Below are 27,768 nucleotides of genomic sequence, written 5' to 3' on the forward strand. Positions count from 1 at the left end.
GTTAGTTTTGCTGAGAGAAACTAAAGGGAAATAATTTGTTCAATGTCACAAAGGAAATTTGAATCAGAGCCACAATGAGGAACCAGTTCTGGTCACTCAGCCTCAGAGCTTTCCCATGAGTATCTGAGGCTATCAGTAGTTGAGTGGATGGTAGTGATATTCCTCCAAGTTGAGATGCATTCTTAGTACTTTTCCAGGCATTTTCAGATGTAATCATAAGGAAATGGAGATGTATGGCATTAAGGAAGTTACTAGGATTTGGGGTAGTTCTTCTAACACTGAGTTGGTGGTGTTTATACTACTCTGGGCAGTGGAACTTTAGCAATGATAACATTTATGATTGCCACTGTCAGTTAGAAGGCTTTCAGCAATAATGAACAGAAAGGTCACTAAAAGTAGCTTAAGTAATAGGGATTTATTTTGTCATGTAGCCAAGTTAGCAATGTGGGAAAAAGGCAGTTTCAGGGTTGAAGAATTTGGTGGCTCAGTGACATTGTCCCAGTTGTCCATTCCTTCTGTCCTTTTGCTCTGTTGTACTAGCTACAGGGTCTTCCTCTATGATTATAGCATGCTTCAAATGAACATGATGGCTTTAATGATCATGAAGCCCAAACATATAACACTTATGTATGTATCTGTCAGTCACACACACATTCACAGATCTCCATGAAGAAGTTACCCAGAGAAGTTCTTCTTGGGGCTCAATGGCCAGGACTAAGTCATCTGCATGCCCATGCTTGGCCAACCACTGGTAAGCAGAAAAGACTACCTTGCCATTTAGCCCCTTCAAGATTCACTGCCTGGCACAGAGTGGCAGAGCAGATGCTGTAGAGAAACATTCAGAGATGGGAAGTAACAAGCCTAAGTTCCCACAGCCAAAAAGAGACAAAGAAAGGAATGAAACCCACATGTACTTGATTTCACAACCAATGCCCTTGAGCATTATGCAAAAATAACCCTCACCCCCATTCTTCTTTTCCATGCTTTATCCCCAGCCCGATCCTTTCCCCTGCATTATGCCATTTGCTGGGTTCTCAGCCTGCGTGCCTAAGTTGCTTTGGCTGGTGACTGCAGAATCGTCTCCTTGCCAGGTCAGTGTCAGCAATCAATCCCCATCTCCTGGGCGTGAAAACCAGCCGATTAGAGCTGTAAGTAGGTGTTTAACAACATAACATGAAGGCAGCCAGAGCATCCGTCAGCAGTTTTTTTTCCCCCAGCGTCTGGTCATTAGCAAATATGCTGAGAAAGGCACCCCGTTTCACTTCTGAAGGGAGGAAGGAGTCTCACTAGAGATGGTGAGTTGAGAAAAATAGAATGACAGGATGTCAGAGCTGAAAGGACCCTTATATTGGAAATATTGGGGATGGTGAGATCTAGTCTATCATTGTATTAGTGAAAAAACTAAGGCCAAGAGAAGGGAACTTATCGCTAAGGGCCAGGGCAACAGAAAAAGAGAGAAAGGACAGTCTTTTCAACAGATGCTGTTGAGAAAATTGGATCTCTGCACACAGAACTATGAAATAAGACCCCTAATTTGCACCCTATACAAAATCAACTCACAGTGAGCCAGTAATGTAAATCCAAGACCCAAAACTGTTAAATTACCAAAGGAAAACATGGCAAGAGATTGACATAGACAAGGACTTCTTGGAGAAGACCACAGCAACACAGGCAATAAAGGCGAAAATAGACAGATGGGATTACCTCAGGCTAAGAAGCTTCTGCACTACAAAGGAAGTGCTAAACAAAGTATAGAGGCAACTGACAGAATGGGAGAAGACATTAGCAAACTATACAAATTAATAGAGGATTAATATCGGAATATATAAGGAGCTCAAGAAAACCAACAGCAACACAGCAAATAATCCAGGGAAGAAATGGGCTAAGGACGTGAGCTGGCATTTTTCAAAGGATGGCATACAAACGGCCAACAGACACATGATAAGCTGTACTGATCGATCACTAGCCATCAGGGAAATGCAAATAAAAAGCCACTATGAGGTTTCACTTTACCTCAGTTAGAAGTGGCTCTCATTCAAAAATCAAAAAATAACAAATGTTGGCAAGGTTGTGGGGGAAAAGGTATTATAATGTACTGTTGGTGGGAATATAAACTAGTACAACCATTATGGAAGACAGTAGGGAGATTCCTTAAAATTTGAAAATAAACCTACCATATGATCCAGTCATCCCACTCCTGGGAATTTACCCAAAGGAAATGAAAGCAGCATTTGAAAGAGTTATCTCTACCACCACAATAGCTAAGATGTGGAATCAACCCATATGTCCATCAGCTGAAGACTGGACAAAGACATGATGGAATATATGTACATGATGGAATACTACTCAGTCATAAAATAGAATGAAATCCTGTCTTTTGCAACAAAATGCAATTAGATACCATTCTGCTTAGTGAAATAAGCCTGTCCTAAAAAGGCAAATATCATCTTTCTCTGATTTGTGGTAACTAATATACAGAGTCTAAAAAATGAAATATGTCTGAGAGGAATTAGCATTTTGAGATTTGGTTATTGCTTATAGCCCTTGTCTATATTCCTGAGGAACAGGGATTTTTCTACTTACTTGTGAATTCTCTATTTAGTGGCGGTTAAGCTTGTGATTAAAAAGTAAACTGAAAGTATTTCATTATAAAAATTAAAAGGAAAATAAGGAAGAAAGGAGAGGGTAGGATGGAGGGAAGTAGGGGAGGTAGGGTGGGAGGTATCAATATATTTTTAAAACTGTGTATAAGAAGTATGTGAAATGTATTCTCCTTATATAAGTAAAAAATAAAAATGATATTTCAAAGCCCAAGTCTCTATAGCCTTGGTTTGTAATTCCCATCTGTAAATAAAGGCTTTTGTGAACCCTGGAGCCTCAAGATCTGAAACAGAATGCTCTCAGCTTGAAGAGAAAAAAGTTAATCAGTAGGTTGTAGTGTAAGTGCTTCTTGTGACATTATGGTGTGGCTTGAGGTTCCTATATTTCTAATAAGTCATATGTAAGTGAGTTTAGGGAGATCGTAAGAATTTTTTTAAGATTATTTATTTATTTCAAAGGCAGAATTACAGGCAGAGAGGGAGGGAGAGAGAGAGAGAAAGACAGAGAGAGAGAGAAAGAAGTCTTCAGTCTTCAATCTACTGGTTCATTCTTCCAATTATTGCAATAGCTGGAGCTGGGCCAATCTGAAGCCAGGAGCCAGGAACTTCTTTGGTGTGTTACATGTGGGTTCAGGGGCCCACACACTTGGACCATCTTCTGCTGCTTTCCAAAATGCAATATCAGGGAGCTGGATCAGAAGTGGAGCAGCCAGGACTCAAACTGGCACCCATATGGATGCCAGCACTGCAGGTGGGAGCTTTACCCATTATGCCGCAGCACTGGTTCCAGTCATAAGAATTTCAGCATCATTTTTTGAATACCAACAAAAGGTATAAACTAGCTACTGATATTTATTAATCCTTCCTCAGTGGCAAGCACTGTGCCAATTCCTTCAAATGTATTTCTTTCTTTCAGTCATCACAGTACATGACACTTTTATATCTGTTTATTATCTGTCTCTCAAGATTGGAATGTCTGTTCTGCAGTCACGGGAACTTTTGGTTTACTCCTATGTCCTCAACTCCCAGAAAAGTGTCAACCATGTAGAAGATACTAAGTTAATGTATACTGATAAATGAAGTAGACAGTAGGCTATGTTTGTTCATTACTTTACGAATATGGCAACTGAGGCTTAAACTAATTTGTCCAAAATAACTGTGTCAGTTATTTTTTGCTTCAGTTGATGGAAAACCAGCTTTGATTTAAATAAATGGGCAATTTTTCCCCCTCACACAGGAATTCTGGTGGTACTGTTGATAATGATTCCACTTCAGTGATTCTACTAAGGAGCCAAGTTCTTGCTGTGGTCAGCTCTGCCTCTTCCAGCCACAGTTTGTTGACCTTTCTTCATTTATGATAATATACTTACACATCCAACATGGCTATGACCTGATGTGCTTGTTTTAAGCAGCAAGTACTAGTCACCTGTGTCTCTTATCCAGAAGAGTGAAATTCATCCCAGAAGGCCCTGGCTGATTTCCACTTACGTCTCAGTGGCTTGAGCTGTGTCACATGACCACCCCTAGCTGAAAGGGAGGCTAGAAAAAAATGGATACTTGACTTTCTCTAGCTCTACCGAGGAGACAAAAATGAAAGAGGGGTTCACAATAGGTGTATGTTAGCCAACAAATGTATCTTCTGTGGACAAACAGGTAGTAGCAGTGGAACCAGGGTTGGAACACAGGTTTATTTATCTCCAAAGTCCTTGCATTTATAGACCAAAATTTACTGGCATGACTTTTACTCTTGATCTATTAGAAATTGACCAACTTGGGAATGTTTGTTCTCTACCAAGACCTAGCTTCTTAATCTGTAGAATGGGACAGGTTAAATGAAATCTGTAGTCCCTGCTAGCAGTAAGGTCATATGACCACATGTCTCAGTCTGGCTGAAAACCACTTTTAAAAGCCAAAAACAGAAGATCAGTTTAGTGTACATTAAGTAAAGATTTCAATCGTTTGCACCCCCATAGAAACACAAAGTGAAATATACTGTTTGAGTACTCGTTATAGCATTAAGCCTCAGTGTACAGCACGTTAAGGACAGAGATCCTACATGAGGAGTAAGTGCAAAAAAAAGAAATTATCAATTCCCAACTTGACTCTCACTGGGATTAAACATGACAATAGGTCTGATCTGATTTCATCATCATTTAAAAAAAATCATCTATTATTTTTCACTTTATGTTTCTGTGTGGGAGCAAACTGTTGAAATACTTACTTAAGGTATACTAAGCTGATCTTCTGTATATTAAGATAATCGAAAATGAATCTTGATGTGAATGGAAGGGGAGAGGGAGTGGGAAAGGGGAGGGTTGTGGGTGGGAGGGACGGTATGGGGGGGGAAGCCATTGTAACACATGAGTCGTACTTTGGAAATTTATATTCATTAAATAAAAGATAAAAAAAAGCCAAAAACAAATCAAAATAAAAATCACCATTTCAGCCAAGTAATATATTTTCCAGGATCTGAATGCATAAAGTAGAATTGATTTTTCTTTGTTTGTTTTCATAGATGGTGGTGTGTGCATTTCTGTGTGTTCCTTTGAGATATCTGATTCAGTTTTTGGTGGTGAATGGAGATTGATTTTTGTCTGTTGTGGGCAGAAAAGTGCAATTGTTGTCGAAGCTCCTGCTTAAATATTTCTTCCTTCATCCTCTCCTATTTTTGGCTTCCTTAATAGCTGAGGCTTGGGAGTCTTTACAATTGAGCATTTGATTGCATTTTGCTACCGCGATTCCTCCTGTAGAGTTGGGAACCATGGAAAATGAGTGCTGATCCCATGGCTTTCATCAGTGGTGGGGCCCGCAGAAAGTGCATCTGCTTCTCTGGGTCTCAGTCTCATTTAAGAAGAGACCTGGCTGGAAGGGATGATCTGAACCTTAGGAGCCTGCCCATTGTGCTGTTGACATATCTGAGGAGTATGGGAAAACAAAACAGATTCCGATTAGGGAGAAGAACATATTAACCTTATTTCCTTCATCTCGAAAATTGTTATGTAGATCAAAAGAGAAAATGGAAAATAATAAATAACTTTGTGAAATAATAGCTACTGTTTTTATAAACACTCTTAAAATTCCAGGCTAGACATTTTATTCCCCTGAAAATAGCTCATTAGTGTTTAGGAAATGCAGAGCAATGCGTTGGTAACTTTAGCAAAATGTGACACCCAGTGATGTGGAAAGAGCGGTGGAGGCAGAAGCAGACCCGTCTGGGTTTACTTGCTAGCTGAGTCACACAATAGCTTTGTGACTGAGGTCATGTTATTTTTCTCCATAGTCCTCAGGTTTCCTTCTTGCAACATCAGGATTAAGTAAATCAACATCACAAGGTTATGAGGAGGTTAAAATAAGCACATTTCAAATGAAAAGAACTGCGTACAATGGCTGGCGCATGGTAATGGTTCAATAGAAGTTATTTTTCATCCTTTCTCTTTGGTGCTGCATCTAGAACCAAACAAAAAAAATTGGCAACTTTCAGTTTTCTGTATGAAAATGTTCCTCTCTTGGGGCACAGCTACTTTAGATCGGGCTACACACACAGTCTGCTGCATCCCAACTCTTCTGGCCATCAGGGGCTTTGTTGTTTCAGAGGTGGTAGCATGAGTCTTGAGTAGTCAGGATCCCTGTGTTCCCATTCTGTCCTCTTTGGCTTATGATGTTTGAGATATTGGGGATTTAATTTCTATTGTCCTTAGCTTACACATCTGAAAAATGTTACTACTCATTTTAGGGGCTTTTTATTAATTCTAATAATTTAAACATGCTTGGCACTCTCTAGGACACGATGAAAATATAAGCTATCACTTCTGTAAATCATTTATCTTTAAATTGGCACCTTCTTTATTTGTCCAAGTTATTTTTGAATTTCAAGGTCAGAGTCATCCTACCTGTTGTAAGAAAACATTCTTCTGTCCCAACACTCTTGGATCTACCTCATCCATAACTTTTCAGAGTCATAGCCACTTGGGGTCACTCAGGGGCACTTGGCATTCCTGCCACATGCTGTTAGTTAGTTCTCACCACAGCTCCCTGAGTTGGTATTGATAATGCTTCTTATATATTATTCTATTTCGGAGCCCTTATCCATGTAACTCTCATACTTGATAGCTGAAAAAAATATGCTAGTTCTACTGGTTATCTATGTTACTTTTTTATTATTCAGGATTATTGATTTTTCATTTAAGAGCAATATATTTTTATTTACAATTTACTTATTTGTTACAGAAATACATACTCATTTTCTATATTTAACAGGTTCATAGAGTTACTTTTGGCGAATATGTCTTTCCTCCCATTTTTGTTCCCTGGTTTTTGTGGAGTTTCTTGATCTCTTTGTAGATTCTGGTTATTAACCCTTTATCTGTTGCATAGTTTGCAAATATTTTTTCCCATTCTGTCGGTTGTCTCTTCACTCTCCTGACTGTTTCTTTTGCAGTACAGAAACTTCTCAATTTGATGCAATCCCAATAGTTGATTTTGGCTTTGACTGCCTGTGCCTCCCGGGTCTTTTCCAGAAACTCTTTGCCTGTGCCAATATCTTGAAGGGTTTCTCCAATGTTCTCTAGTAACTTGATGGTGTCAGGTCGTAGATTTAGGTCTTGAATCCACGTTGAGTGGATTTTTGTGTAAGGTGTAAGGTAGGGGTCTTGCTTCATGATTCTGCACGTGGAAATCCAATTTTCCCAGCACCATTTATTGAATAGACTGTCCTTGCTCCAGGAATTAGTTTTAGATCCTTGATCAAATATAAGTTGGCTGTAGATGTTTGGGTTGATTTCTGGTGTTTCAATTCTGTTCCATTGGTCTATCCATCTGTTTCTGTACCAGTACCATGCTGTTTTGATTACAACTGCCCTGTAGTATGTCCTGAAATCTGGTATTGTGATGCTTCCGGCTTTGTTTTTGTTGTACAAGATTGCTTTAGCTATTCGAGGTCTCTTGTGCCTCCATATGAATTTCAGCACCATTTTTTCCAGATCTGAGAAGAAGGTCTTCGGTATCTTGATTGGTATTGCATTGAATGTATAAATTGCTTTTGGGAGAATGGACATTTTGATGATATTGATTCTTCCAATCCATGAGCATGGAAGATTTTTCCATTTCTTGGTATCCTCTTCTATTTCTTTCTTTAAGGTTTTGTAATTTTCATCGTAGAGATCTTTAACGTCCTTGGTTAAGTTTATTCCAAGGTATTTGATTGTTTTTGTAGCTATTGTGAATGGGATTGATCTTAGAAGTTCTTCCTCAGCCATGGCATTGTCTGTGTATACAAAGGCTGTTGATTTTTGTGCATTGATTTTATACCCTGCTACTTTGCCAAACTCTTCTATGAGTTCCAATAGTCTCTTAGTAGAGTTCTTTGGGTCCCCTAAATAAAGAATCATGTCATCTGCAAAGAGGGATAGTTTGAGTTCTTCCTTCCCAATTTGTATCCCTTTAATTTCCTTTTCTTGCCTAATAGCTCTGGCTAGAACCTCCAGAACTATATTGAATAGCAGTGGTGAGAGTGGACATCCCTGTCTGGTCCCAGATCTCAGTGGAAATGCTTCCAACTTTTCCCCATTCAATAGGATGTTGGCTGTGGGTTTTTCATAGATTGCTTTGATTGTATTGAGGAATGTTCCTTCCAAACCCAGTTTGCTTAGAGTTTTCATCATGAACGGGTGTTGTATTTTATCAAATGCTTTCTCGGCATCTATTGAGATAATCATGGAGACAATCAGGAAACTGTTCTCTGTTCTTTGATGGCTGCAGCCAGAACTGGTCTATATACAGTTGTCCCTTGCTATCTGTGGAGAGAGTAGTTCCATGATAATATGCAGATGCCAAAATCTGCAGTTGCTCAAGTATTTAGTATAGAATGTTGTTGTGGGCTGGCATTGTGGCACAGCTGTTTCAGCCACTGTTTCTGATACCGGCATCCCACTTCAGAGGGCTGGTTTGAGTCCTGGCTGCTCGGCTTCCAATCTAGCTTCCTACTAATGCACCTGGAAAGACAGCAGAAAATGGCCCAAGTATGTGGGGTCCTGCCACCCATGTGGGGCAACAGGGTGGAGTTCCTAGCTCCTGGATTTAGCCTGGACCAGACTTGCTGCTGTGGGCATTTCAGGAGTAAACCAGAGGATGGGAAACCTCTCTCTTTCCCTCTCTATGTCTGTCTGTCTGTCTGTCTCTCTGATGCTCTGCCCTTCATATAAACAAAATTGTATAATATTTGCATATAATCTATATTCTCCGGTGTATTTTAATCACCCCTAGATTACATGTAATCCATAATAAAATGTAAATGTTATATACATAGTTGCTATGCTCTGTTGTTGAAACAGTAATGATAAGGAAAACAGTCTGTGTATATTCAGTTCAGATTCAGTTTTTTTTTTTTAAATATTTTCAATCTGAAATTGATTGAATCCATGGATGCAGAACTCCTAGTCATGGAGATTTCTATCTTCTTTCCTTGTAGTGTTTGGTTTCTCATATGTCCTTGTGTTTTTGCTTATGTGTTATGGGCAAACATCTTATAACTCCCTTTTCAATATTAAAGGATAGCCTTTTTTGGTATTTCATGGTTTATTTAAACAATTACATCTTTGGGATTGCAAGAATAATATAGAGAGGTCTTATGTAATACCCTTTATCTAATTTTCCTCAGTGGCAGCATTTTACAAAGCTGTAGTACAACCTCACAACCAGTAAATTGACATTGGTACAGTACACTGATCTCATTCACATTTACCCGATTTTATTTGTATTCTTTGGTATGCATATATGAGTGTATCATATTCAGTTGAGTGTATTTATATCTGGATAGCTAATTCAGTGTGACTTTATCATGTGTAGGTTCATGTATTCAGCACTGCAGTTAAGACACTGAATAAGGACTTTGCAGTTGCCCGCATATGTTCACAGCCCAATCCCATTCATCTCTTCCCTGTCAACCACTAATCTTTCTCAATTTCTAAATTTTTTTGTCATTTAGAAAATGTTATAGGAATTGAGTCAAACAGAGTTTTATCTTTTAGGATTGGCTTCTTTTTCAACAACTGTAATTCCCTGGGGAGTCGTTCAGTTCTTTGTATCAGCAGTTTGCTCCTTTTCTATTGCTGTGTGTGTATGTATGTGCCACAGTTGTCTCACTATTCATCCGTTGAAGGACATCTGCTGTTTCCAGTTTTTTATTATTATGAATAAAGCTGCTATGAGGTTTCATACATGGGGTATTTGTAAACAAGTTTCTAGTTTTTTGTGATAAATGCCCAAGTGTGTGATTGCCAGTTTGCCTGATAATTGCATGGTTAGTTTTATAAGACACTGCTACACTCTTAAACAGTGACTATACCATGTTAAATTCCCATTAAAAATGTATAAATGATCTAGTTACTTTGCTGCCATCCTAGTATTTGGTGGTGTCACTATGTTTCATTTTAGTCACTCTTATTGGTGTACAATGATTGCCATTGTATTTTAATTTGCATTTCCCTGATGGCTAATGATATTGAACATCTTTTCATGTGCATTTGTCATCTAAATATCCTCTTAATTAAAATGTTTGTGTCTTTTGCCAATATTTTAAAAAATTAATTTTTTGAGAGGCAGAACAGCAGAGAGAAAGGAACACACACACACACACACACACACACAAGAGATCTTTCATTTGGTGCTTCATCCCTCAAATGAAACCACAGCCAGGTCTGGACCAGGGCAGAGAACAAACCAGGAGCTCCATCCTGGTCTTCCACATGGTGGCAGAGGCCCAAGTACTTGGAGCATCTTTGGAGCTGCCTTTCCTGGCACACTAATAGGAAGCTGGACTGGAAGTGGATCAGCTGGGATTCAAACCCATCGTGCTCTGCTACGGGATGCTCACATTGTTAGCAGTGGCTTGAGAATCCTGGCCCCCTTACTGTCTTAATTACTGTAATACACAATAAGTCTTGAAATCAGGTAGACTTATTCTGTATACTTTATTCTTATTTGTTGAGGTTGTTAGTGTTTTAAGTATTCTAGGAACTGTCCCTCTTCACATTAATTTCTGAATAAACTTGTCCGTGTCTCTAAAATCTTTGCTGGGGTTTTGATAGTAATTGCATCAAACTTGTAGACAAATTTTAGGAAATCTCTATTTTTACTATGTTGGCTATTTACTATGGACAGGGTCTGATCTCCATTTATTTAGGCCTTTTTTTGATTTGTTTCATTATCATTGTGTAAATTATAGAATATATGTACTCCATACATGTTTTGCTAAGTTCACATAGAAGTGAATTTTGTTTTCAGAGATGTTGTATATGGTACTGTTTATAATCTCCATTTCTCCTGGCTCACTGTTAAAATATAGATTTGTGATTAATGTTAGTGGTTTGTTTTTGTTGCCTGCAAGTTTATTGAACTCACTTGTTGCTGGAAAGTTATAGGCATTATTTTTAACAGATCCACTGGGATTTTCTACATAGACACATTATCATCACATCATCTACAAATGGGGTTGGGAGTAATTTTATTTCTTCTTCTCTAATATGCATGCCCTTTGTTTCTTTTTTCTTGCCTTATCACAGTAGCTAGAAATTCCTGTACTATACTGAATAAAAGTGTTGAAAGAACATATACTTGGGCCAGTGCCGTGGCTCACTTGGTTAATCCTCCGCCTCAGTGCCGACATCCCATATGGGCACTGAGTTCTAATCCCAGTTGCTCCTCTTCCAGTCCAGCTCTCTGCTGTGGCCCGGGAAGGCAGTGGAGGATGGCCCAAGTGCTTGGGCCCTGCACCTGCATGGGAGACCAGGAGGAGGCACCTGGCTCCTGGCTTCAGATCGGTGCAGGGTGCTGGCCATAGCAGCCAGTGGATGGAAGACCTTTCTCTCTGTCTCCTCTCTCACTGCCTAACTCGGCCTGTCAAATAAAAAAAAAATAAACAAAAAGGAAGTACATATCCTTTCCTTGTTCCTTGTCTTAGAAGACATTCAGTTTTTGCCTTGTGGTGTTAGCAAAAAGGTGGCCTCATTTTTTTTTTTTTTTTTTTTTTTGGACAGGCAGAGTGGACAGTGAGAGAGAGAGACAGAGAGAGAAAGGTCTTCCTTTGCCGCTGGTTCACCCTCCAATGGCCGCCGCTGCAGCCGGCGCACCGCGCTGATCCTGGCAGGAGCCAGGAGCCAGGTGCTTTTTCCTGGTCTCCCATGGGGTGCAGGGCCCAAGCACCTGGGCCATCCTCCACTGCACTCCCTGGCCATAGCAGAGAGCTGGCCTGGAAGAGGGGCAACCGGGACAGAATCCGGCGCCCCAACCGGGACTAGAACCCGGTGTGCCGGCGCCGCAAGGTGGAGGATTAGCCTATTGAGCCACGGCGCCGGCAGGTGGCCTCATTTTTTAAACAACAGCTGGGTAATATGCCATTGTATGTTTGTACAAATAATTGAGTTCTCCAGTTTTTTATTGGTTGGTTTTTACTTCCAGTCTTTTGTGTTATAATGCTCTCATATGCATGTTATTTTCTTAAGTTTGTACATATATATTTTTTTAAAGATTTATTTATTTATTTGAAAGTCAGAATTACACACACACACACACACACGCACAGAGAGAGAGAGAGAGGTCCTTCATCCAATGGTTCACTCCCCAGATTGCTGCAATGGCCGGAGCTGTGCTGATCCAAAGCCAGGAGCCAGGAGCTTTCCCCCCGATCTCCCACATGGGCTCAGGGGCCCAAGGACCCGGGCCATCCCCCACTGCTTTACCAGGCCATAGCAGAGAGCTGGACAGAAAGTGGAGCAGTCGGGTCTCAAACTGGGGCCCATATAGGATACCAGCACTTCAGGCCAGGGCATTAACCCACTGCGCCACAGTGCCAGCCCCCTGTACATGTATTGATAGGATAAATTCCTGTCTTTGCTTCTTAAAATATTCCTTTGAAGCTTTTTCCTCATAGCAGCTTAAGCAAAAACCCTCTAGCTACCTTTGCTAACTTGTTTCTCTCACTCACACCCAGAGTCTGCTCAGTTGCCCACATAGCTCACTCCCTCGCTCTCTTCAGGCATCTGCTCAGTCTTTCTTTGATCCAGGTGGCCTGCCCTGAATGCCCTCATTCTACTTTGGAATTCTCCCTTTTCCTTAACATGTTTTTTTTTTTCTGTATGCTGTTTACCAATATTGAAGTATTATTCATCCACTTGTTTGTTTATTGTATGTCTTCCCTTAAAAGAACATAAGCATCATGAGGAAATAGGCTTCGGTCTTTCTTTCCTACTGTATCTCCAGCACTTCCAACAGTGTTCAATAAATATTTGTTGGTTAAGCTAGTGGGTGAACTACTGGACCAAGTGCTGTGTGCATTTAAAAGGTGGTAGATATCAGCAAACTACTCTTATAACTACTAATGATATGAGAGAGTCTTACTCCCTCTGATAATGTAGGAGAACTCATTCCTTTGGGCACAGAAGCTAGTGAGTTAGTTTTATATCCTGACTCCCCAAAGTAGACTTGATGTGTTCAACCCTCACACATTTACTATGACTCCAGGACAAATTTCATAAAGAATCCAAATAGTTCCGGTTGTTTTTACAATAAAACAACTTAAGTGAGCTTTCAAGGTCTGGGTCTTCATACAATTTCACAGACAAGGAGATTCTGCTGAAGTGCTCACGCAGTGTGTCTGTGTCCTGTTTACACTGGAATGCCGATACAGCTGACCTTGTCTTTCCATTAGATAGGAGGCCCTCTTCCCAGGGACATTTTGTTCTTTAGCAGGTCTATTTGCTTGGCAAAAACTTTCCCCTGAACTCCCAGAACCACTTATGGAGTTGTAGTAGGGTTGGGTGTAGGGATGTCATGTGTGTAAATTAAACTACTCCAGGAACTAGACCAGAGGGCAGGAGCCTTATAACAACTAACTATAGTAAGGAGCTAAGTAAATAAATGAGTATATATATATATATATATATATGTATATGTATATAAATGAGTTTATATATAATAACATTTATATTATAGGTAAATAGTATTTATATAATAAATGTCTAATTATATTAATTTTAAAGATTCTATTTATTTATTTGAAAGGCAGAGTTGCAGAGAAAGAGAAAGAGATAGAGAGGTCTTCTATCCATGGGTTGACTCCTCAAATGGCCCCAGTGGCCAAGCCTGGACCAGACTATAGCTAGGAGTATGGAATTCTATCTGCGTCTCCCACATGAATAGCAGAGGGCCAAGTACTTAGGCCATCTTTCTCTGTTTTTTTCCGGGTGCATTATAAGGGAGCTGGATTGGAATTGGAGCAGCTGGGACAAAACCAGAATTCATATGGAATTCCCATGTTGCAGGCAACATTGTAACCCACTATGCCACAATGCCAGCCCCTGGTATAAAATTGATAATAATTGCATGTTAATTTAATGTCTGTGCTATTGCTAGTCATGCTTTTAGAACAGTGTTGAATATTAATATCATGTTTTACAAACCATAAAGTGATTTTGCTTGATTTCCAAATAGCACCCATCCCAGGAGAAGGGTCTCCAGGGGATCGGGCTATAAAGAAGATGGCCATGTTTTCCAAGTGTCTCATTTAGAATATTAACATATTAAACAAGTTTCTTAGCAACAGAAGTCTTCCTAAAGCCTCGTCAGAGCCTCGAGGTTCTGAATGTGATTTGTGAATATGTAATAGGAAAAACCAAGTGGAGTGTTAGCTGATTTATTTGGACCACTCCTTTATTCTCTAAAGCATATCATGGTCCCGGGGCTTCAGGGAACAGGCTTTTGGGCCTTTTTGCCCAGGATAAGCACTTGGGGAAGGCTGATCTCTTATTCTGGTCCTGATTCTTGACGATGGTTTCAGTTCAGAGCTTTCCTCTGAAGAGAGAAAATTGACACGCTGCTTTGATTTTCAGGACAAAGCACATAGGATTTTTCCTGGAAGGCTGATGATTTATTTAGGACATTTGAAGTTGGGAAACATCTCCAGAAGGTCTGGGTGACTCAGTTGTATGGATTGTTTGATCTTCTAATGAGCTGTCCGTCTTAATTCATTTTTCACTGGTTGGCATAGCCAGCCACGCTTCCTGTTTGGCAGAACCTGTTCAGGTGAGATCAGCAGAAAAAGCAAGGGGCTGCAAGTGGCTAATGAAGCCCTTAAATTTGCGCTTCATCCTCATCTTTCTCTCACCCACATTTCCTGTTCTAGATGCTGTCATCAGGAGAGGAAAAGCTAGTGAACTGAAATGTGCGGCTGCTGCTGGGGAGAGAGAAGCGTGTGGACAAGAGGTAGGAAGGTTTGGAGGGTGAAGACTTATTCCCAACTAGAAGGATCAGGGAGTCTTCAAGGGGAAGGTAGACATGGAGTTAAAATGCCAACTTTGGAGGAGATCAAATTTATCATCGTTATGAGAGGATAATCTATCAGAATTTAAATGTGCATATCTTAATGTAAGATTCCATAGAATTCCATTATAGCTTCACTTCTAGGTAGGAGCTGTTACCTATATGGAAATCCTCATACTAGAGTGAAGACTCATATTTATCAACAGTGAATTATGGCATGTTGTCATAATAGAATATTACAGAGACAGGAAGAAGGATAAGATGTCTCTGCATGTATTAAAGTGAAATTATGTCCATTATACATTCAAGGGAAAAATCAAGACAACATTTATTTGTGTAGCTACCACTTTTATAAAAAAGGTAAATACTCCATAGCTTTTAAAGTAGATTATAGACTGGAATATAAACTTAGATTAAGCTAATAATAGTGGTCATGTCAGGAGACACTGGGAAAAATTTCATGCCCTGTATTATATCTAATATTTATCTAAATGTAATAAGTACATAGAACCTTTGTGGTTAGAAAATAATGATAATATTTTAAAAGTTTTATTTATTTACTTGAAAAACAGAGAGATAAAGAGAGAGAGAGAGATTCCATCTGCTGGTTCATTCCCCAGTTGTCTACAACATTCAGGGCTAGATTAGTCCAAATCCAGGAGCCAGGAGCTCCATCTGGGTCTCCCATGTGGGTGGCAGAAACCCAAGTACTTGGTCATCATCATCTGCTGCCTAGGTACATTAGCAGAGAGTTGGGTTGGATGCAGAGGCGGGACTTGATCCCCAGCACACTGATGTTGAATGCAGGTATCCAAAGCTTAATCCACAGTACTTGCCCAAGAATTTTTAAAAATATAGTTTAAGTTTAGTTCGCGTGGCAGATTCTCTTTTTCTCAGTCCTGTGGGGAATTAATGCTCTTAGGAATCCCAAAATACAAAGGGTTATGTGTAATTTCTTTTTCTTTTTATTTCTTCTCTTTCCCTATTTCCTTTAGTCTTCTCAGAATCTACTTTTTGAATCTTAGTTGTTCCTTCCAACAACCAACACATTTGCCCTTGTGTAATTTTTGAGTTTGTTTTTCTGTAACTCCCTCTATCTTTCTTATATAAATGCAACCCTGCAGATGACTCTGAGGTTTCAGATATTTTTCCCATTGCTGTGCCCAGTAGGCTACTTCCTGGGTGAATATTCTACTACGACACATCTACTTTGTGGCATGCACCCTTCGCTCCCAACCTGTAAAATGAGAGAAGAGAATTCAATCCTCTCTAAGGATCTTTCCTAGGCTAATATTCTGTGGTTGTGCGCAAGGTTATATTTACTTATAGCTTCAAGGTTTTCTGGCTTTCTAGCACTTTTACTGGCTGCAGAAGGAAACATTTTAAAATCACATTTCTTAAAGACATACTGTCAGTGAGGTAGCATTGGGAGTAAGGAAATTGCAAATCTTGACTTTGCTACGGCCTCATCTTGTGATCTTGGGCCATTCTTGGTACCTGCTTGGGTCTCAGTTTTCTTGGTATAGCAGTGGCAGTGTCTGCTTATATCCCACCTCATTATAAGGAGAATTTGGGGGATGAGTATGACTTTCATCTCAAGGGTGTGATAAGAATGAAATGGGCAAAGAGGTGAAAGTGTTTGCATCAATATAGAGAAGACTTACTCAACCTTGCACTACTGTCATTTTGAGCCAGGTACGTCTTTTTTGGGAGCCATCCTGTGTATTATAGGATGTTTAGCAGCATCCCTAGCCTCTCCTTACTAAAAGCCAGTATTTCACCCCCTCCCCAACTGTGACAATGGAAAATGGCTCCAGGTAGTTCCTTTCATTCCCTGCTTGAAAACTACTGGAGTCACGGATATATAGACTTCAAGAGCGTTGTTGATTATATGACTACTTTGAGAGGGAACAAATAAAAAGAAGAAAAAAAGGCCTCTAAGTGCAATTCCAGAGCGTGCCAGTGGTGATGACTCCAGTGAGGAACAGGAGATGATACACGAGAGAAGACAGTGCCAAATAGAGAATCATTTCTGGGCAGTCACAGGCCCTGTGGGAACTGTCTGTGTTCTGAAGAAAGATGAAGAGATCAATCTTGTTGAGGACCCCTCCCGCTGTGGCACAGGAGAGTAGGGGTTTACAGCTCTTGCCAGTTTCACATTACAGATGGTGATGAAAGGGAGATCTCAGAGAAACGTGAAGGACACGGCTTCTTCAACAAGGTCAGAGGCATACAGGGCTTCGTGGAGAACAGAAGGCGTTTAGTCTTATTCAAGCGCTATGCTGATCAGTGTGCTAGTCTTCATTCTGTTAGCCACTTGACCTTGCACAACTCCTTTTTCTTCTCTGAGCACTTGTTTCCTTCTTTCTTCTTGGATTCCAGAAAACTGAACTCCTTACTGATAGCACAATAGTTGTGAGAGAGACTCATCATTGATTTATACAGAACTCCACTGCGCTCTATGTGTGGTGCTTCATGTACGCTTGTAGCAACCCCATACATCTAATGTTTTCCCATTTAGTGTATGAGGGAGCTGAAGGAGAGAGAGACTTTAAACCTTCCTTTTCCTGCCTTGAGTCTGTGATTCTCAACCACCGCTTGAAATGTCACATTCTCAGCAAAGAATCTAACAGGACCCAACCCTCTGAGTTACTATGGAGGGTTTACCTTTCTTTTTCAGCTGCTCATCCTTGAGCAATTTCAAGTCAAGAGCTTCGTAGCATGTGTTGTGTGGTTCTCAAGCTACTGTGCCTTAATCTTAAAGACTAAAACACTAAGGTGGAAGTTTACATACCAGGGCCCACCTGGACTGCAGGAGAGCAAGTCAAGAATCTGAATCAGTGAGAAATATGGATCTTTCCATATTTATTTTATTTTATTTTATATGGATCTTTCCATATTTATTTAATGAAAAGTAATTCATATACTTCTACACTTGGATTTACAGAAACGGAGAAATATTTTCCCAGGGTCTTGGATTTTGGTAAAAGAAAAGGAAAGCACAGAAAGAGTAGAACTTGTTTACGTGCACAGAATGCCAACAGCAGAGCGAGGCTGAGACTGTGCTCTGGCTTCGGATCTGTGTCCTGCCCTCGTACCAGTGGGATGCCATGGAGGTTAGGGATTGGAGTGCAGCTGCTGGCATCACACTGGGAAGTGAGGTCAGGGGAAAAGTCACTGTGCCTCATGATTCTCCTTTTCCTGCACTGCAGAAGGGAATAACAAGAGTTCCTACCTCAAAGGGTGATTCTGGGGAGTAAAGGAAATTAAGTGCAGAAAGCCTGTAGCCTGACTCATAGTACTGACTCAACAAATATTAGCAGTTATTATTATTTTAGAAAAACTTTTAGGAAAATTTCTAGCTATATGTTTTGTGTTTTTTTTTTCTTAGAGTGCAACATATATCATTTGAAATTTTTACATGCAATAAAATCTACTGTTTTAAAGACAATTTTAAAGAGTTTTGGGAAATTTATAGTTATATAATTAGCACCACAATCAAAATGTAAAACAGTTCTATTACCTCCAAGACATTGCACTGCCACTTTATTTTTATTTAAAAGGCAGAGACAGGAGGGAGGGAGGGAGGGAGGGAGAGAGAGAGAGAAATCAATCTGCCATCTGCTGGTTCATTCCCCACATGGTTGAGAATTCTTTACATATTCTAGATATAAGTCCATTTTCAGATAAGTTTTCACTTAAGTTTTACCCAGGTCTATGGTTTATCTTTCCATTCTCTGATCAGTATCTTTTGTGAAATAATTTTGAATATTGATGAAATCCAATTTATCCATTTCTTTTTAGAGATCATGCATTAGGTGTTTGTTGTTTCTTAGACATCTTTGCCTAACTTGAAGTCACAGGTTTTCCCCCAGAAATTTTATAGTTTTAAGTTTCCCATTTAGGTCTATCATGCATACATTTTAAGTAAATTTTTGTGTGTGATGTGAAGTATATGCTGAAGGCTTTTTTGCATCTAGATATCCAGTTCCTGTTTTCATGATTGTTGTTACAACATAAGCTATGTAACACTAGTTACAACGGATACTGCTACTGTGACTGATGTATCCCTCATCAGCATCTCAGGAGCGCTGATTTTTTTCTACTACCATGATGGTGATTAAAATTATGACTTTCTGTTTAACTATCCATTGTCTTTCCTCCACATATAATATCAACTATGTAACAATCACTGCTTTAGGTGATGGATTACCAACACTATTGAGTATGTCCTCAAAGAACCCAGGCTAATTAAGAAGGGCAATTATGGAAGAACACAAGTTTATAATGATGACAATGCTGGTATAATGTCTATTTGTCAATCTGAAGAGGAGTTAATTTCTTGGGTCTGAGAAGGAAGGATACATGAAATGGAACCAAGTCAATGCTCTTAATTTCATAGCTCATTTCAATCCTGGAGACAAAATAATAAGGGTTTAATCAAGGCAAAACCATCTCCAGGGATTTCAAAATTGTCTTCTAAACTATTTTGCTAGTGGACCAGGTACCCAGAGGCAGATATAGTACTATGAAGAAATTGTTTACCTATCTCAGTTTTTCACCCTATGGACAATACATCTTGTCTTTCGAACATCTGTAAGCAGAACTTGTCAAAGAAAAATTTGGAAGATTCATTTGAAATATCCAGGCTCATATCACATCAATTTCCTTCCCATTTATGGAATAGTGAAAAGCACATGAGAATGAATCCAGGGTCCACCTTTCTAAGTAGGAAAAGCATAGTTATGTGATCTTCTCTCTTTTTTTCTCTATAATTCCCTTTTAATTAAAAAAAGATTGGGTTTGCCTATCATAGTTTTTTTTACCTTCCAGGGTTATCTTCACTGAATAGAGAAGAAATTGAGAACATGGATCCTTTTCTAGAGTATCATACTGCTTTAAGTATGCTGTGTGTGGTACTCCCCATAGTATTTATTTGCATGCTGTGAGAGGTCTCTGTATGCTAGGTACTCCACTAGGCACTAGGATATAGAGAGACAGTGGTGAGATCAAAGCAGACACAATTCTTACTTAAACTGAGCTTTTGGGTGAGGAGTAGAGTGAGACGATCATCCCAGCATTAATGCACGATTGCAAACCATAAAATCCTGTGTTACACTGATTATGTTCGGTTGAGTTCCTGGATAATTTTACATATATGCAATACATTTCATGGATTTTCCCTTTTCTAAATAGCTCTGTGGTCCTAGGAAAGGGTTGTTTCACAACCAGGGATGAAGAATATTCTCTCTATGTCTCAAAAGATTTGGAAAATAGAGGGCTGGCGCTGTGGCGTAGTGGGTAAATCTGCCGCTTGCACTGCCCGCATCACATATGGGCACTGATTCGAGTGTGTTCCCAAAACATTAATTTAATAGTTTAGAGATCAAAGATAATTTCTGTTTTCATTTCTGTATTATGATTTTAAAAAGCAAGAGTCAATTTATGCTAAAAATTATACATTTATCTCTTTGCAATTGATTTGCAAGCAGTAGAGTCTCTTGATGATCAGAATGGTCATCGTAAACAGTAACCTTTCACTCTTCACGATGCAGTTGGGGAAAGGACTCTGCCCCACTCTGATTGCCCCCTGGCTGTAATATTCTGGGTTCATTTGTCTCTTTTGTGTATCTTTCTTTTTTTTCCCGTATGTTTCTCTTGTTGTCAGCTTTTACCTTCTACTGCATTTGCTGGAATAGTTTCTCTACCCCCCTTTTTTTCTATTTCCAATCTACTATGATTTGAGAAATAAAATCATGACCATTAGAATTGATTGTGAATTCAGAACAGGCTCTGAGACAGAGCAGACACCCTTTTATCACAGTGCATCAGCTCTGTGCATGAAGGCTTTTATATGTTTGAATGTCTAGTGTTGGGTTGTATTAATAGTGACGTTCATCACAAGTGTCTTTAAGTAAATGACTAACATAAGCTACAGACAATGGGGGCCATGTAAGACCTGTTATATTTACACAATGATTTTTACTTTTTAAGGGGCTTTGTTTTTGCCTTGTAACTAACTTCATCTTTGGTAAATCAGAGTGTGGAGAGAGAAGGTGCATATGATGAGCAAACCCAGGTCTCAAGATGTGAAGTGATTTACTTCAGGTTGCTTGGCAAACTGTGGCCATAATTTTGGCTAGAACACTTGTTTCTTTTACATCAGCTTGAAGATTTTAGAAAGATAAGAAACATAGAAACTGAAACTCAGGATGGAGATGCTTCACATTCACCTGTATTGAATTAGTGGAGGAAATCTCTAGTGTTCGAGGAATAAAGACTTAACTTCATTATGGGAAAATCTGAGTTTCTAGATAGGCTTGAATCATCCTTAAAGGCACAGTGCTGGATTTCTTGGTCCCTTGGATATTTTGAAGTCTTATTTTCACTGTCAGAGTAAATTCATCAGTGACTGCCCTGTGGGGAAGTTGGTGAAATGTTAGGAAGAGGGTAGAGAAAGTGTATGAAAGTGAGAGTTTCAGAATTAGGTTGCCATATCCAATACAGAGAAATGCAGCATGTCTTGGTTTGGGCATTAGTTTTTCCTTTTATTTATTTTTTAATTTGTCCAACACATATCTATTTGGAGGTAGATATTCTGCTATGCTCTGAAATTCTAAAGATCAACAAAACATGGCAACTCCTTTGAGCTGCTTACATGCTAGGAGGGTGGAGATTGGACATGTCCTAAATTAGAATGTGGGGATTGTTCTACAGCTGTTAATATATTAAAATTCATTTTGTTAGATGCATAAAATGGGTGGTTTTGTGGTATGTATATCATGTATCAAAAGATCTTTAAAAAGAGCCAGTTAAATCCCAGAGTTGGAGCCTGCATTGTGGCATAGCACGTTAAGCCTCCAGCTGTGACACCTGACTTCCCATAAAGGGGCCAGTTTGGGACCTGGCTGCTCCACTTTCAATCCAGCTCCCTGTTAGTGTGCCTGGGAAAACAGTTAAAGATGACCCAAGTGCTTGGGCCCTTGCGCTCATATAGGAGACTGGGAAGAAGCTCTGGGCTCCTGGCTTCAGTCTGGTCCAGCCCTGGCCACTGTGGCCATTTGGGGAGTGACCCAGCAGATGGAAAATTGATCTCTCTCTCTCTCTCTTTCTCTTTCTCTCTCTCTCACTTGCTCTCCCTTCTCATCCTCCTCCTTCTTTCTGCAACTTTGCCTTTCAAATAGAAAAAAAAATGTAGTGATTACTGCCATAACTGGGGTAAATTCAGAGTGCTATGGAGTTTGGGTAGCATATCCAAATTCTGAGAGATAGAAAGAACCTCTATAAGAAGTGATATGCCAGGGCCGGTGCTGTTGGGCAGCAGGTTAACACTTTGGCCTTCAGTGCCAGGGTCACATATGGGTGCTGGTTTGGGACAGGCTGCTCCACTTCCAATCCAGCTCTCTGCTGTGGTCTGGGAAAGCAGTAGAAGATGGCCCAAGCCTTTGGGCCCCTGCACCTGTGTGGGAGAAGCTCCTGGCTCCTGGCTTCAAATCTGCGCAGCTTCAGTTGTTGTGGCCATCTGGGGGAATGAACCATCAGATGGAAGACCTGTCTCTCTCTCTCTGCCTTTCCTCTCTCTTTGTAACTCTGACTTTCAAATAAATTAATCTTTTAAAAAAAAAAGAAGTGATATGCCAGCAGAAATCTAAAGAGTAAATAAGGGGTACCAAGACAGAGTAGAAAAGATTGAACTAGACAATGAGAAGAAAGTGAAGAAATAACATGAGTGAGTTAGAACCTGCATGGCCTAGGAACTGTAGGGGCTGGAATACGTTAGCTTCTCCAGAGCTCAGTTGTTAAGGGTGAGTGAAAGAATTAAGGCTGGGAAGACATACAGGAGTGAAGTGTTTGGATCCTATATATCATAAAGAGAAAATTATAAATTATTGTAATAGCAATATAGGGCCATCAAAAGTCTGAAGATAGAGGAATCTCATGAATAAATTTGTACGTTCAAAGATGGCTCTGGCTACTGTTTAGGAGGACAAAGTCTAGAAGTAATACGACCAGTCATGCAGCTGATTCTAGAAACTCAGTGAGTGGATTTGAACTGTGTAGATAACTTTAAGAAGAAGGTAAAATTAGCCTGGCAAATTAAATGTGGGAAGTGACGAAGTTAAGGAAGTTGAGGAAGTTTCTTAGTGTTCCAATTGGATCAACTGCAGGATGAATGTGAAATGTACTGAGATGTAGATCATACTTGAAAAAGAAGAGAAGGCTGTGAAATGAGCTTTGAACATCTAAAATATGAGTATTTGTTGGCATTTGAAATGTACAGTAAGAAGTTGGATAGACATATTTGTAAGGGAGGTTGGGGAATACAGAGTTTTGTTTTCAGCAACACATATGAGATGACTGAAGTCATGTGATTGAAAGAGATTTCTCAGAACCACGAGAGAGTTTCTAGCAAGTAGATAAGAAGCCAAAGATAAAGCCTTAATGGATGTCAAAATTCATTGGACGCATAGAAGAAGAGGAGAGTTAGAGAGAGATTTAGAAGAAATTGCTAAATGGAGATGAGGCAGTCAAGGGATTATAGTGTCACAAAGCTAAAAGTAAACACAAAATAACCATTTCAAGAATGACTGAGTGTTCAATGTTGCAGCGATATTAAGGATTGATTTTAGAAACGTAATGAAACTTTTCCCCTGGGTTTAGTGACAAACTACCAGTACCCCTAGCAAGAGTGATTTTAATGGAGTAATTGGGGAGAAAACCATATTACAATAGGATGAAGAATGGGTGAAGTGTGGGAGGTGAGAGAGTAGAGACAGCTAGGTTAGACAGATGCTTCAGGCAGCTTGTCTCTGGAGGAGAGAGTAAGATGTTATCTTGCATATGGGTTTTATTTTTAAAATAAAATTTGAGAGAATTTGATATCTAAATACTGCAGGAATAGTTGAGGGAGGGAGGGAGGGAGGGAGAGAGAGAGAGAGAGAGAGAGAGAGGTTGTTAACACAAGAGAGAAGGGGCTAATCAATAGAGTACAGGAAGAAGGAATCCAGAGGCTTCCATTGTGTCTTGGTAGATGACATAGTTATCTGTTTGAGTGACAGTCAAGTGAATGATAGGATGGGTGGTATGGTAGGTCAAGAAATTTGGAACAGCCACTGTTTTACATTTTAAAGAGCATTGAACAGAGAATTGCAGGAGAATTGCCAGACAGCACTGGGAACAATGGATTTGTAGTGATGCTAAACTGAAATGTTTTTTCCAGTAGACAAAGCTGTCCAACTATTGGATTAATTTAGGATTGAGGTTGGATGGGCCAGCATTGTGGTGTAGTAGGTTAAGCCTTTGCTTGCATTGATGACATCCCCTATGAACAACTGTTTGAGACCTGGCTACTCCACTTCCTGTGCAACTCCCTGCTGTTGTACCTGGGAAAGCAGCAAAAGATGGCCCAAGTCCTTGTGCCCCTGCAGCCATGTGGGAGGTGTGGTAGAAGCTACAGGCACCTGGTTTTGGCCTGGCCTAGAGCCCCTCCTCCTCCCCCTGCAGCCATTTGGGGAGTGACCCAGCAGAAGAAAGATCAATCTTTTTCTCTCCTCCTCTCTCTGTAACACTGCCTTTCAAATAAATAAAAAAAACTTTTTTGAAAAAAGAAAAAATCAAGGTTTCAGTGTTGAGTCACAGAATCTCAGTTGGATATAGATGGAAGCCAATATAGGAAGACACTAACAGGGGATTTGAGGAGCCAGATATATCATTATGGAGGAAGAAAAAGATGTCATAGATGAAACAGTTATAAAGGATAATGGTGGCATGATCCAGAATACATGGTTGAAGGAGTAGAGATGTAAGTTATTGAAGTTAAAGAGGTAGACAGAATCAAAGGCCAGGGTACTGTCATGAAATTCAAGCTCTTGACCTTTCCAGCCATATCTGAAGGATGGAAGTGTATGAGTGCACATTTCTTCATTGCCTGTCCATTGCCAGGCAATGAAAACGTAAGCACTTAAAATAAGTAAATAATGGAGGAGGTGCCTTGGCTTTGGTGGTCAGGGAAGGCTCTTTGAAGGAAAGGAAGGTTAAGTTTGGATGATGGGAAGGTAGCAGTCATACAAAGAATTGGGGGGGAAATAGGCAAAGCTAAGGGGCAGCAAAGGCAGAAGTCCCACTCCAGGGATGAGTTCAGTGTTCATGGAAAAGAAGACCATTATAATGAACGTGTAACAGATGGAAGGGCAAGTGTTGGGATTTGATGTCAGAGATAGGTGGACTGGATCTTTTAAAACCTTAGCTGGTCACTCAAGGAATTTGAGATTTTGTTTTAAGTGTGCTGAGAAACTGTAGGCAGGTTCTAGTGGGGATATTTGTACTGATCTATGTTTCGAGGTGAAGAGTTGGCTGCAGGGGGCTGAGAAGAGAGAGGGGGGCACTTACAATGGTTGCGATTTCCGAGGCGAGAACTAATGAGGATGTGGGCAAAGCTGTTAACAGGAGAGATAGTGAGAAATGACTGGGCTCAGGATGTATTCTGGAGGATACCTGAGATAAAATTGCTCATGGATAGGACTTAGGGAATGAGAATAAGATAACAGAAAGATCACTCCTACATTTTGACTTGAGAAATGGGTAGGCAATAATTCAGGGTGGGTGGGTGGGTGACAAAATGAATATTTAATTATGTTTTATCATATTAAATTTGAGATGCTTATTACTTCTCCCTGGAATTGTGGTAAAAGTAGCTAAATATTTATTTATTTTTAAATATTTATTTATTTATTTGAAAGTCAGAGTTACACAGACAGAGGAGAGGCAGAAAGAAAGAGAGAGGTCTTCCATCTGCTGGTTTACTCCCTAGATGGCCACAATGGCTGGAGCTGTGCCGATTCAAAGCCAGGAGCCAGGAGCTTCCTCTGGGTCTTTCCATGTGGGTGCAGGGGCCCAAGGACTTGGGCCATCCTCTACTGCTATCCTAGGCTACAGCAGAGAGCTGGATTGGAAGTGGAGCAGCTGGGACTAAAACCAATATCCTTATGGGATGCCGGCACCGCAGACAGTGGCTTTATCTGCTATGCCACAGCACTGGCCCCAGCCAAATATTTAAATCTTGAGTGCGTGAACAGGCAGAAGTAGAGCTATAGCTTTGGGTGACTGGGAACATCAGATGGTGTTTAAAGTTATGGTTCTGGATGGGATAACACAGAAAGTGAAAATAGGAAGAAACAGAAGAGGTTTGAGAAGTGACTCCAGGAGCATTTAAAAACCTGAAAGGAAAGAATGGTTCATCAGAAGAGACTTAAAAGGAGCAGTGGGTGAGTCTGGAACAAATGGAGGAACATGTGGAGCCCGAGGAAGCGAGCACTCTGAGGTTCTACTGATCAGATGGGCACTCCTCCCTGGTTAGGCGGAAGGTCACAGGACATGGAGATGCGAAGAAAGTCAGCGGAAGGGCACTGGGCCTTTTAACCTCCTACTTCCTTCCTCTTTGCATTCTCTGTGAACTCTGTTGAGTTAATAGGCAGGCTATTATGTGTGTGCCGCATCTGTGGCCTTTCGTGTTGAGCAAGGAGATCACTCAATCCTAAGAAGTCCTGTATAGATATGACAATAAGTAAATCATAGTAGAGAGTTATGAGTCATGGGAGAGCTTCAGTGGATATGTCTTGAAGGTTTTTTGATTGCTTCCTGATGGGGATGTTAGAGAAGTCTTTACAAAGGAGATGATGTGCATAGATAGGAACGGTATCCCAGCCAAAAAGACTAGCAAAAGCAAGGCACAGAGCAAGAAACCTGCAGCTGTGTGTGGAAGATCCCAACAGGTTCAGTTTGGTTGGCTCACAGTTTGATTGATTTATTGATCTTGGCTCTACCCATGCCCAGAATCCACACGAGGCACTCAAGGCAATGGCTCTTTGTCCAAGATGTCATTATAGTCAGAAGCTCACAAACTTAGCTTTGGGTTTATCAATTCCTCCACCAGCGTTGTTTCCTTTCCAACTTTTAATCCAAGTTTGTTTAAATCCCTGAAACTGCCCTGGTCTCCCAAGAGGTGGGGTAACAATGGATATTGTATTGCAGCCCTAAATCCCCAATGGTTTTGCTTAATGGAATGGACATATTTCATTAAACAAATGCCTCTGCCATCTGCTCTACTCCAATTAGGAAAGCACGAGGAACATATTTCTCAATTATGTTGAAGATTTCTGAACTCAGAGGCCCTGGCAAACAGCCTTCCCTCGAGCAGTGCTTGGAGGGGTCCTTCATGTCTTCTCTCTGAAATTCTACCACTAACTTTGCATTCCCAACTTTTGAGTTAGAACCAGTCTGATTCAGTACCCCAAACAAACACATTATGTGCTACTTTAAAATCTTTATTTATATTATAACAACATGTGTTGAAATCTTTATTATTGCCTGGTGCTGTGCTAAGTGTATTATGAGAGTCATTTTATATACACTTTAAAAACATTTCTATGAAGTAGGATGCTCAATAACTTAGCCAAAGCTCCCAGATTATGGACAGTGGAGCTAAGGTTTGAACACACGCAGCTTGATGATGGAACTTTTTTTTAATAGAAAACTTTTATTTAATAAATATAAATTTCAAAAGTACAACTTTTGGATTATAGCGGTTCTTCCCCCCATACATGCCCTCCCACCTGCAAATCCTCCCAGCTCCTACTCCCTCTCCCATCCCATTCTTCATTAAGTTTCATTTTTAATTATATACAGAAGATCAACTCTATACTAAGTAAAGATTTCAACAGTTTGCACCACACAGACACACAAAATATAAAATACTGTTTGAAGACTATTTTTACTATTAATTCTCATGGTACAACACATTAAGGACAGAGATCCCACATGAGGAGCAAGCGCACAGTGACTCCGGTTGTTGATTTAA

General features: G+C 40.1%; 1 long non-coding RNA gene across 1 annotated transcript in view; it reads left to right on the plus strand.

Moving 5' to 3' along the window:
* Positions 1-27,768, plus strand: part of LOC138850198 (uncharacterized) — a 125,425-nt gene that overhangs the window by 89,050 nt on the left and 8,607 nt on the right. Inside the window, exon 2 of the long non-coding RNA XR_011389836.1 lies at positions 14,776-14,855. This is a non-coding gene — a long non-coding RNA (uncharacterized lncRNA). The remainder of the gene's footprint in view (positions 1-14,775; positions 14,856-27,768) is intronic.

The sequence above is a fragment of the Oryctolagus cuniculus genome, chromosome 6, assembly GCF_964237555.1.
Source record: "Oryctolagus cuniculus chromosome 6, mOryCun1.1, whole genome shotgun sequence".
Taxonomy (NCBI): Eukaryota; Metazoa; Chordata; class Mammalia; order Lagomorpha; family Leporidae; genus Oryctolagus; species Oryctolagus cuniculus.